The sequence below is a fragment of the Galeopterus variegatus genome, unplaced genomic scaffold (genome assembly GCF_000696425.1).
Source record: "Galeopterus variegatus unplaced genomic scaffold, G_variegatus-3.0.2 Scaffold1041, whole genome shotgun sequence".
Lineage (NCBI taxonomy): Eukaryota > Metazoa > Chordata > Mammalia > Dermoptera > Cynocephalidae > Galeopterus > Galeopterus variegatus.
In genome coordinates, this window is record NW_007727152.1 from 260039 (window position 1) to 273190 (window position 13152).

Below are 13152 nucleotides of genomic sequence, written 5' to 3' on the forward strand. Positions count from 1 at the left end.
ACCAAATTAATACGGAAAGAATGTCACTTCTTTATCCTATAATGTTTTGGCTGCATCCCAAATAATATTGGATTTTTGCATTGTCATTCAAAATGCAAATTCATAGCGAATTGTCATTTCAATAATAGAACCCTTAGTTCTATTTGGCATTGTCAGAGAAATTGTTTTAAAATATTGAAATTCAAGATGCCTGGGGATTAAGTAGAGGAGCTAATAATTTCAAGACTCAATAGGATTCTGAAATTTCTGGCAGATGTTTTTTCTAAAAGATGCATTGTTTTAATTGGAGATTTTCATTATAACTGATTTTATAGCAGATTTTGCTCAGGACATTATAAATTTTTAAAGGATAACAAAATCTTTTATTTTCTTGGATGGAAAAAACCTCATTGAAATAATGAGGAATTGGATTCATCAGGTTACTTTGTTGTCAAGGTAACTTTAGTTTTTAAAAATAAATAAAATAAGATATATCCTAAGTTTGAGTTTACTTTTATTATTAAAATTTTATCTCCCACATTGCTTAGGAATGCAATGTGCTTGTTTTCAATATAACATCTAATTCCGTGGTATTTCTGATAGACACTTTGATGAGATTCCTGTTTGCAGACAAGAAACCAGAAAAAAGAAAGAATATCTGCCTAGTTTTGACTAAAAATATCAAAGTAATTTTGGAGAAATATATATTTTTTAATACTTCTCAAAAATTGTAAGACTGTCCTAGGGTGTTGGTTCCTGAACAGATCATCCTTTAATTCGATATTAACCACCAAATTTTGTCTAGTGTGGAAAGGTGCAGTTCTCTCAATATCTACATTTGTCTAGACTTCCTGGATGACTAATGGAACATCATGATAGATTATCAAAACATGTTTGGTTAAGCTAACCTGAAGAATTACTTTTGGTGACATAAAGTTTTTATTGGTTCTTTAATACTTTTCATGGAAATTTTAACTTTCTTTCCTGAATTAACCGAAATGTCACCTTTTTATGAAGATGCATCTCAGGAAATATTCTGCACAATACCTAAAACTAACCAAGCATTAAAAATATGTGCAACTTATGAAAATTTCTTAAATATCCAAAATTCTCAGGCTCAAATACGTAGTGGGAATTAGCAATAGGTCAAACCCTGTGTTAAATTTCTAGGAGCACATTGATAAATAAATCAGCTCCTGTTCTCCTCAAGAAGCTTATCACTTAAAGAGGAAAAAGACAATTAAATAGGCCATTAAAACACAGTGTGTTTGGTGATATGGTAGTTGGGAGATGTTCAGAATTCTTTGGAAGCTAAGAGCACCTATTTCAACCTCAAGGAATCATGGAAGTTTTCCCAGAGGAGGCAAATTATAAGCTGAATTCTAAAATATAGTAATAAGGAAGACAAATGGAAGGGGGGGAGGGGTGTTGAAAAAAGGAAGAAAGCTATTTGGTGATGAGCTCTCAAGGAAAAACTATATTTCTGCCTGGGTTTAGATTTAATGTCAAAACTGTGCCCATAGACAGACAATTCTCCATGGGCCTCTTACATTCCTGTGAATCTTCTGGGCAGATGCATTGACTACCATTTTTCCAGATTCTCTTTTCAAGAATGTATGTGTGCTGAGCAGCATTGCAAGATGGAGATAGTGCCTTCAGGTTTGTTTATTGTCCACGGTAATAGTGTCTCTCTCTGGGGAACAGTCAGGCAGATTTACTTCCCATTATAAAAAAGTTTAGGACTCTAAGCTCAGGATTTCTCTTCTGTAGTGCAATCCACTAGATGTGTAAGCATCGCATGGCCCTTGTCATGTCGATCTGTGGGAACTGGAGCTCAAAGAATGGGCTTCAGTGCTGTTACTTTCACTTTTGACATCTCTGTGAGTAATAAATCTATGAATCTGGCAGGCAATCTTGTTAGCCTGCAAATAGGATAAATCTCAGGCCCTTCAAAGTCACAGTCTCAGACTCTTTAAAGTAATTAGAAAATCATTTCATTTTATTATTCTCTTCAGAGATAGATGAAAAAAATAAGATTCTGTAACACTGCTAGTAGGGAATATTTGCCAATTCATTATTTGGTAATTCATTTTACTTTATTTAAATTGACAAAATTATATTTATTTATCATGTACAGCATGATGTTTTGAAATATATATACAGTGTGAAATGGCTAAATATACCCAATAAATATATGCATTACCTCGCAAAGTTACTTTTGTGGTTAAAACACTTTGTGAATGTGAATTCTAGATGTCAGCTTGATTCGAATGGAGAAATGCTGAGAAACCTGGTAAAGCTATCTTTTTAGGTGTGTCTCTGAGGGTGTTTCCAGCAGAGATAGTATGACAGCCTGAGTGGACTGGGTGGGAAAGACCCGCCCGCCGTGTGGGCAGGAAACATCCAACCCGCTGCGGGCCTGGAGAGAACAAAAGACAGAGAAAAAAGGTGAAGCTTGCTCTCTATCCACTGGAGCTGGGATACACTTTTCTCTCCTGTCCATGGACATCAGAGCTAGAGGCTCCTCAGGTTTGGGTTCCGTGACTTACACCAAGGACACATCAGCTTCTCTGGCTTTGAGGCCTTCGGACTTGGAATGAGCTACACTAATGGTGTCCAGTTTGCAGACAGCCTATCGTGGGACTTTTCATAACTGTGTGAGCTAATTCCCCTAATAAATCCCTGTTCATATATTTATACATAGTCTATTGATTCTGTCTCTGTGGAGAACCTTGACTAATACACACTTAAAATCTTAATATTTTTCAAGAAAAAATATATTATTAATTATAATCACCATGATATACAATAGATCTCTTGAACTTATTATCTAATTGAAATTTTGTATTCTTTGACCAATATCTTTCCAACCCTCCCTCTGCACAAATACCCCTGCCCCCGGTAACCAAGATTCTACTCTCCACTTCTATGAGATCCACTTTTCTAGATTCCACATATGAGTGAGATCATGTGTATTCGTCTTTTTATGCATGGCTTACTTTGCTTAACCTAGTGTCTTCCAGGTTCACCCATGTTGCCATTAGAGGATTTCTTTCTTTTTATGGATGAATAGTACTCCATTGTGCATATACACCACATTTTCTTTATCCATTCATCCACTGATAGACACTTAGGCTGATTCCTTATCTTGACTATTGTGAATAGTGCTGGAATAAACATATATACCCAGTAGTGGGATTGCTGGATCATATGCTAGCTCTATTCAATTTTTGAGGAGCCTCCATACTATTTTCTATAATGGCTGTTCTAATTTACATCCCCACCAACAATGTACAAGGGTTACCTTTTCTCCACATCCTCACCAACACCTATTATATTTTGTCTTTTTGATAATAGCCATTCTAACAGGTGTGAGATGTCATCTCATTGTGGATTTAATTTGCTTTTCCCTGATGTTTAGTGATGTTGCACATATTTTAAATACCCATTCGCCATTTGTATGTCTTCTTTTGAGAAATGTCTATTCAGGTCTTTTGCCTATTTTAAATTAAGGTTTATTTGTTTTCTTGCTATTGAGATGTTTGAGTTACTTATGTATTTTGGATATTAAACCCTTATCATGTGTATGGTTTGCAAATATTTTCTCCCATTCCGTAGGCTATCTCTTCGCTCTGTTGCTTGTTTCTTTGGCTATTTGGAAGTTTCCTAGTTTGGCATAATCTCATTTGTCTATGCTTTTGTTGCCTGTGCTTTTGGAGTTAAATCCCAAATACTATTGTCCAGACCAATGTCATGGAGCTTTCCCCCTATATTTTCTTCCAGTAGATTTACAGTTTTCAGTCTTATATTTAAGTCTTTAAGCCATTTTGAGATGATTTTGGTATATGTTGTGAGATAAGGGTCTAATTTCATTCTACTGCTTGTGAATATCCAGATTTTTCAATACCATTTATTGAAGTGACTGTCCTTGCTCCATTGTGTGTTCTTGTCACCTTTGTTGAAAATCAGTTAGCTGCAAATGTATGTATTTATTTTGGGGTATCATATTCTGTCCATTAGTCTATTGTCTGTTTTTATACCAGTGCCATGGTGTTTTGGTTACTAAAGTTTTGTAGTATATTTTGAAGTCAGGAAGTATGATGCCATTGTAGTATATTTTGAAACTTTGTAGTGTATTTCAAACTCAGGTAGTGTGATGCCTGCAGTTTTGTTCTTTTTACTCAAGATTGCTTTGGGCCTTTTGTGGCTCTGAAAAAATTGCAGGACTGTTTTTTCTATTTCTGTGAAGAATGTCTTTGGTATTTGGACAGGGATTGCATTGAATCTGTAGATTGCTTTGGGTAGTGTAGACATTTTAACAATATTAATTCTTCCAAACCATGAACATGGATATCTTTCCATTTATTTGTGTCTTCAATTTATTTTATCAGTGTTTTATAGTTTTCAATGTTGAGCTCTTTCATCTCCTGGGTTGAATTTACTTCTAAGTATTTTATTTCTTTTTTGTAGCTATTGTAAATGGGATTGTTTTCCTGATATCTTTTACAAATAGTTTACTGTTTGTGTATAGAAATACTGCTAATTTTTGTATATTGATTTTGTACCCTGAAACTTTAATTTTTTTTATTACTTCTAACAGTTTTTTAGTAGTCTTGAGTAATTAGGGTTATGGGGTGTGTGTGTGTGTGTGTGTGTGTGTGTGTGTGTGTGTATGATCATGTCATCTGCAGACAGGGATAATTTAACTTCTTTTCCAATTTGGATGCCTTTTATTTCTTTCTCTTGCCCAATTTCTGGCTAGGACTTCTAGTGCTATGTTGAACAGAAATGGCAAGAGTAGGCGTCCTAATCTTATTTCTGATCTTAGAGGAAAAGCTTTCAACTTTTCCCTATTGAGTACAATGTTAGCTGTGGGTTTGTCACATATGACCTTTACTGTGTTGGGATACATTTCTTCTATATCTAATATGTCAGAAGTTCTTAATCACAAAAGAATGTTGAATTTTGTCAAATGCTCTTTCTGCATCTTTTGAAAAGATTATATATTTTTTGTCTTTTATTCTGTTTATGTGGTTTATAACATTTATAGATTTGCATATGTTGAATCACATTTGTTGATCAAGTGGATAAATCCCACTTGATCATGGTGAATGATCTTTTTAATGTGCTGTTGAATTCAGTTTGCTAGTATTTTGTTCAGGATATTTGCATCTGTGGTCATCAAGGATATTGACCTTTAATTATCATTACTTATCCTTGCCTGGATTTGGTATCTGGGTAATGCTGGCCTTGTAAAATTGGTCTGAAAGTATTCCCTCCTCTTCAATATTTTGGAAAAGTTTTAGAAGGATTAGAGGATTCTTATTAGTTCTTTTTTTTACTGAAGTATAATTGATTATGCATATTTATGGGGAGTTATTTTTTAAATATTTGCTAGAATTTAGCAGTACAGCCATCAGGCCCTGAGCTTTTTTTAGATGGTAGACATTTTTCATTGATTTAAACTGCATAGTTAATAATAGTTCAGATATTCTACTGTTTTATAATTCAATCTTGGCAAGTTGTATGTGTCTAGGAATTTTCCATTTCTTCTAGGTTATCCAATTTGTTGGCATATAATTGTTTGTAATAATCTCATCATCCTTTGTATTTCTGTTGTATTAGTTGTTATGTCCCCTTTTTCATTTCTGATTTTATTTATTTGAGACTGCTCTCTCTTTTTCTTAGTCTAGCTAAAGGTTTGTCAATTTTATTTATTTTTTCAAGAAAACAACTCAGTTTTGTTGATCTTTTGAATTGTTTTTTTTTAGTCCTTATTTCATTTGTTTCAGCTCTGATCTTTATTATTTTCTTCCCTTACTCTTTGTTTAATTTGCTCTTTTGCTTTTAGTTCCTTGAGGCACAACATTAGGCTATGTTATAACCTTTTTTGATGTAGGTTTTTATTACTATAAACTTCCTTCTTAGAACTGCTTTTGCTGTGTCCCACAGGTTTTTATATGTTGTGTTTCCATGTTTATTTGTCTCAAGAAAGTTTTTAATTTACCTTTTAATTTCTTCATTGACTCATTGGTTGTTCAGGAACATGTTGATTGATTTCCACATTTTGTAAATATTTTTCTTCCTTTTACTAATTTCTTTACTGATACCATTGTAGTCAGAAAAGATATAAGTAATTAGTGATAGGTAATGACTTACCACTGCTATTTATTATTAATTTTTTTCTAGTTGTTTTATAGATCCTTTGTTCCTTACTTCCTCTACTGCTGACTTCCTTTTTCCTTCAGTGGTTTTCTCTATTAGTATGCTCTAATTCTTTACATTTAATTTTTGTGTGTCTACTATAGCTTTTTGCTTTGTGGTTACTATGAGTTTAAAAAAAAGTCTTATAATATTCACACGTTATCTTAAGCTGATAATAACTTAACTTTGATTGCAAAACAAAAACAAAAATAAACTTCTGTGCTTTTACTCCATTCCCTCCCCACATTTTGAATTTTTGACGTCATAATTTACATCTTTTTTTATTATGTGTCCCTTAGCAAATTATTGTAGCTATTATTATTTTTATTAGTTTTGTATTTTAACCTTTGTAAGAAAGATATAAGTAATTTACACACAAATATTACATTAATAGAGTATTCTGAATTTGAGTGTGTATTTACTCTTATCAGTGAGTTTTTTACTTTGAGATGTTTTGTGTTACTTATTAGCATCCTTTTCTTTCATGATTTTTTTTTTTTTTTTTTTTGCCAATTTTAATCTTTCTGATAGAGTTCTCATTTTGGTCATTTATTGTTTTCCTCATTTCATTGAATTTGTTTTCTGTATTTTCTGGAAGTTCAATTGTGCTTCCTTAAAACAGTTATTTCGAATTCTTTGTCAGGCAGTTCTTATGTCTACAATTTTGTCCCTTTTATGATGTAATGTTTCCCTGATCTTTGTGGCTTTGTTGGTGTCATCATATTTGAAGAAGTTGGTACTTATTCCAGTATTTCAGAATGGCTTAGTCTGGGAAAGCCCTTCAATAATCAGCCCATCCAGAATTCTGGGTAGGCCATTTGGCATCATCCATAGGTGGGGGTTTGTTGCTGAAATCCTTGGGCTGGCTGGATGCCAGTCCTAGAGCTTGGATCCACTTGGGTTGACCTGCTGATTGTGTCTGCTGTGGTAAGCCTCCAGCCTGTATCCCTGGGGGCTGGCCTGAAGCTCATGTCCACTGGGGCTGTTGCAGCATTGGGGCAGGCCTGAAGCCCAGTGCCAAAGGGTCAGGTCTGCTGCTGAGGGCTGTCAGAAGCCCAAGGAGGCTGAAACTGACCTGGCAGTGGTGGGTGTAGAGTCAAGATCAAATTTGTGTGTAGGCCTGAAGCCTGTGGCTATGGATTTCAGTCTGGCACTGGGGTGGGTTTGGAGGCTCAGTCCATGAGTACTTACCCAGAGTCTGAGGCCATGGAAGCCTACCCAGTTCTGGGTTTTACTGTGTGGTATTGAGGTTTAAGGCAAAGTCCTTTGCTCACTTGCTCTCTTTTCCCCAAGCAAATGACATTTCTCTTTGCATTGTGCTGCCTGGGGTTGGGGGAAGGGTGACTTGCATAATGTAAAACTGTCCTTTCAATCCTCTTCAATGTATCTTCTCTTATTTCTGTGCTGTACCCATGCGAAGGTTAATTCTAGGTGTCAGCTTTCTTTGATGAAGAAATGCTGAGAAATCTGGTAAAGCTATCTTTTTAGGTGTGCCCATGAGGGTGTTTCTAGCAGAGATTAGTAGAGAGCCTGAGTGGGCTGTGTGGGAAAGACCTGCCCTCAGTGTGGGTGGGAACCATCCATTCCACTGGGGGCCTGGAAATCGATGGAGGAAAAAGATGAAGCTCTTTCTATCTACTGGAGCTGGGATCCACTCTCCTCCCCTTTCCATGGACATCAGAACTCAAGACTCTTCAGCTTTGGGTTCCAGAACTTACACCAAGGACACCCCTGATTTTGAGGCCTTTTGATTTAGACTGAGCCATGCCACTGACATCCAGTTTGCAGATGGCCTGTCAGGGGACTTTTCTTCACAGTCACATGAGCTAATTCCCCTAATAAATCCCCCAAGATATATTTATAACATATCCTATTGATTCTGTCTCTCTGAAGAACCCTGACTAATACAACCCAGGTATTATGATCTCTCATCTGGTTTCCTTAACACTTTTAAAGGTACTTTTGTATGCAGATAATTGTTTAAATTGATATTTCTGTGAGGGGATAATTAATGGTGTATCATATTTCACTATCTTGTCAGCAGTCTCATTTATTATGTGATGATTATTGTCGCTGGAATATAATAATTTTAGATAAACAAACGTTCTTAGAAAAAAACCTACTCCTGTGTATTTAAAGTTTCATAAGTATGTGCTTTGTTATAACATTATTATTATTATTATTTACAGAATAGAATGTTTATGGAAAAAGCAATAGGAATTGTTTGAAATAAAAGGGGGCTATTACTACTTTAATAAAAACAAATTTATTTTTGCTCTGATACTTTTTAGATAAATTGTCAGAAATATTGCTCATAAAGAGTCAGGACAGAAATGGGAATTGTCATGAAAAATATGACTAAAAGGCATCATTCATCTGCTCATATTTATTGTTCACTTTTTATGTGCCAGGCACAGTTCTAGATATGGGGAATACACAAGCCACCAAACAGACAAAGTCCTTGCTTTCATGGAGCTATGTTCTCATAAAAAGAGAAAGATAATAAATAACTAGACAGATAGTTCTATAATATATTTAGTGGTGAGGAATGCTATCAATAAAAAATAAAACACGTTCAGTATATAGACTGACAGCAAGAAAAGTGCAGTTTTTTTATAGAGTAGTCAGAGAGGGCCTCTCTGACAAGTAGCATTAGGGCAGAGACCTGAAGAATGGGAGGGAGCAAACTTTGCAGCACTCTGGGGAAGAAGATTCCAGGCTGAGGCAAGAACAACTGTAAGCCCCTAAAGCAGGAGCTTGCCTGGTGTTTGACGAGAGACTAGGAGGCCAGTAAAACCACGGGGCAGCGAGCAAAAGAGAATGTAGTTAGAGAGTAGTAGAACATCAAGTCTGAAAAAGCTTCCGGACTTTAAATTTCACACTGAATTACCAGCTATATGGTCCTGAGAAAATTCATCAAAGACACACTAATATAATGAGATCAGTCATAAACTTGGAGATTTTTGTAACACGTAAATGTCACCTCTCCCATGGTGATGGAGACACAAAGGATTATTCAAAGCCCATTTCTTCTGAGCAGTGCAAAGCCCAGAAGGGGTTAATTTCCATGAACCCTCAAGAGAGAAGCATTCCTCCTAGGAAAATTAACGCTGAACTATGAACTCCGGTCTTCTCTCCATATTTATTCTTCAGGCAGGAAAGTTACAGAAAAGGAACATAGGTGGTTACAAAAGAACAGTAAGATAATTGTCATAGCAACAATCATTAGGTTTAGCTGTACCAAGGACATCTGCTCTTGAAGCCAGTGATTTTGCTGTGTTACAATTTTTTTATCTGCAACAGAGATGTTAGCCTGTGGAAAGTTTTTTGTCTTTCACAAGCTTAACATTTCTATGTGTAATTTTTAAAAGTTAGGCTATACCTGAAATTACAGGGCTTTGGAAGAGAGGCCCTGTGAAATACATTTGCTTTATTAATGTTAGTACACTCCACACATAAAACTGTCAAAAATTACGATTTCAAAGTATTTAAAGATTACCTAAAATTTAAATAGAGAGAAGAGATGATTCAATAGAGGAATCGCCAAAAAGTGTGAACAGGCATTTTGGAGGAAACAGAAGCATCTAATAAACAGAAAGAGAAACCTCAACTTCATTAATAATCATGGATACAAATTAAAACTATGATCTGATTACATTTTCATTCATCAAATCTGCAAAAATTAAAAGTTATATAATAGCAAGTCATGACAAAGATGTGGAATAATCTCAACACTTTTGTATTATAGGCAAGACTGCTGTCACATTGGCAAAATAATTTGGCATTATTTAATACAACTGGAAGTGAGGATTCTCTAGGAACCAGCAGTTCCACCCTAGAATAAATCTTGCACAAATGCTAAAGGAAACAAGTACAAGAATGTTCACTGCAGCATTGTTTTAGACAAGGGAAAAAAATCAAAAGAACCTCAATGTCCATCAATACATAGAAGGAAAATGTATATACAAATAAATAGTAAAGCTTAGTGAACTATGATACATACATTTTAATGGGTGAATCTGAAGAACACAATTGCAAATATAATAAACAGATAAGGCGTGTATTAGTCTGCTTCTGTTGTTTATAACAGAAATACCTAAAACTGGGTAGTTTGTAAAGAAACAATATTTATTGCTTACAGTACATATTGAACGTCAGAGAACATAGTTGCCTTTTCTTGGTGGTAACTCTACAGTGCTGCAGGGTATCACACGGTGAAATGGCAGAAGCAAAGAGAGAGACTCTCATGTATTCTCCCGTAACCACCATTAAAAAATTAATGGATTAATCCATCTACTTGGGCATGATGCTCACAATCTAATCACCTCTTCAAGGCCCCACCTTTCAATTATCATGGTAGGATTTCCTACCTCTCAACACTGTCACAGTGGGAGTTCCTAATACATGGACTTTGGAGGATGCAGTTCAATCCACAGTACCATAGAAGAATAAAAATGGTCTAATATCATTTAAACTTTATTGTTAAAACATATAAAAATTTTAAATGTATTATTCAGTGATGCACACATTTATGTTAAAATAAAAAATATTATAAAAATATAGTAATTTTAATGGCTACCCTGATTGGGGCCAGGAAGTAAGGCATGATGGGGTGGGGGCACTTCAAGAGAGGACTTAGAAAACATTTGCAATGTTCTATTTCTTAAAATTCGTGGTGAGTACAAGAGGTTTTATTGCTCTTTATATATGCATATTTACCTTATACATTCTTCTGACTGTTTGAAGTATTTCAAAAGGGAAAATAGTAAAGAGCAAAGGGAAAAGGAGCATGTGGAGACTCTGAGTACAGGCTTGAGGAATTTTCCTCTAAAGTGACACAGAAATGTAGCTGGAGAGACTGGTGGTTAGTAGTGTGTTTGGAAGAGTTTTTAATAATGTGAAGTATCTTGGCTCATGTCAAAGACTTCCTTAAAGCTCCCTTAAGCTTGACTAAACTTTAGACAGGTTTCCTCCTGACTGTAGGACCCTGACCTCCCTTTTTCTAGAATATTTACTTTAGAAAATTTGTGAATGGAAATTGCTTCTCTGCTCCTTTGAGATGCAAATATTTTAAAAAGTTTTTCCAGTTTCACAACCCAGGAATGTCTTTTACAAGGATCCAGGGGACATCCCTTTGAAATCTTCAAGGAAGATAGCACCTCTATCTCCTGGTCTTTATGGGAGGGTAGGAGCTAACTTCAATGGGTTCTTTGCTCCAAGTTTCTTATAAAGTTAGAAGAAAATTTATTTTCCTTTGGCTAAACCCAATTAGCAAACATAAATGGCTTACAATCCTCACACCCCAGCTCTTAAAAACTGTACCACCCTTTGTTTCAGGGTATTGAGTTCAGAATGTCTCTCTCCCCTGTTGCAATTATACTGAATAAATTCTTTCTTACCTTTTAACCTTCTCTGGTGCAATTTTTTTTTGCTTTCACACTCATTTATATGCTGATGGGAAAGTGGCATTGGAGAAAAATATATTGATGAAGCAGAAAAAAAGGAGACAATTGCAACTGTAAAGTTTTTGATTCCATGAGATAAGATGAGCTCCCTGCTCATCTTCCATCTATGTGGAAGGGATAGGCTGGGAAGAGCATGAAGAAAGTCTGCTCTAATAAAACAGAAAGCCAAAAAGGGCAGAATATTTGGGTACATATTCAGGTAGACTGATAGATTTGGTGGCAAGACACTATGGAAGTTATATTTTGATTGGTCCTGGTGTTTTTTTATTAAAGTAAAGTAAGCAGGCCATCCTTAGCAAAAGAGAGGAGAGGAATAGTTTTTGGAAGTTTTAGAATTAAGGAGAACAATGTCATCGGAGAATGGGAGACTGATGGCCAAAGAAATAGAGTAGGATATGTTGAATTCTGCAAAATATCACCAGACAACCTGTTAATAAAGAAAAGGTAATTTAATTAGAACTTTCTCCAGTGAGGAAGCACACCACCTTGATAGAGTCTTGGCAAGTGTCTCAGAAAGGAGAGATCAGAAATGGAATATTTATTCTTCTTCTTTGTGAAATCTGAAGTTGTTGAAGGTGGGTCTTTAGTCTTGAAAGATGGGGAGCTAATTGTGTTTAGACAAAGCTAATGATATAATAGTTTAGAATTGGTTGAAATAGAGAAATAAAGGTCACAAAGCCAGTGTCGATAAATAAGCTATGGTTGGTAACCAAGCTGTTCTCTCAGGTGAGCAGTATATTGCTTCTAATAAATTAATGTGTGGGAATTTCCAGAAGCAAACAGTGAAGTTATTTATTGGTTTACAGCTTTATTTTTTCTTGGCAAAATTTTCTGAAACAAACAACCAAGTCATGTTGACATAGATGATCTAGAGTGTTATCTAAGTCATAGTGCCACAAATGTTTTCAATTCTCCATCCCTGCTTTTTTTCATTCTTCAGGCCAGGTTGGGGGATAGGCCATTATAATTTTGAGAAATGATCAGTTCAGATCTATATTACTCTTCGGAAAGTCACGATTACATAGCAAGTTGCTCCTGGCAGTCATTTCAACTGCTACATATGTCAGGTTTTCTTGTTCTTTTTTTGTCAGATGATCATTTTTGGGGGGGATCATGTCATCATATGGTGGCTGTTCAACAGCATTTGTGGCAGTGGAGATCATACACTTGAACCATGCCACTTAGACAAATACTAGGAGAGTAATTATAATCAGAGTTTGTAGCCTATTTTTTTAACTTAAATCCAACAGTGCCTAAATTAAATCAAGAGAACAGATCCTATCCACAATCTGAAAGGACTGCAGACCAGATATGGAGGCCAAATCAGTTAATTTCATGATTTCTTCATTTGTCTTTTTAGATGTTTTTAAGTAGAATTAAACATCTCATAAAAGTCTGTAGAGATGTTGGTATAACAATTACTCCTTTAAAATGGGACATGTAGGGCCGGCCCGGTGGCGCACTGCTACAGTGCGCCGCTTGGGAGCGCGGCAGCACTCCTGCC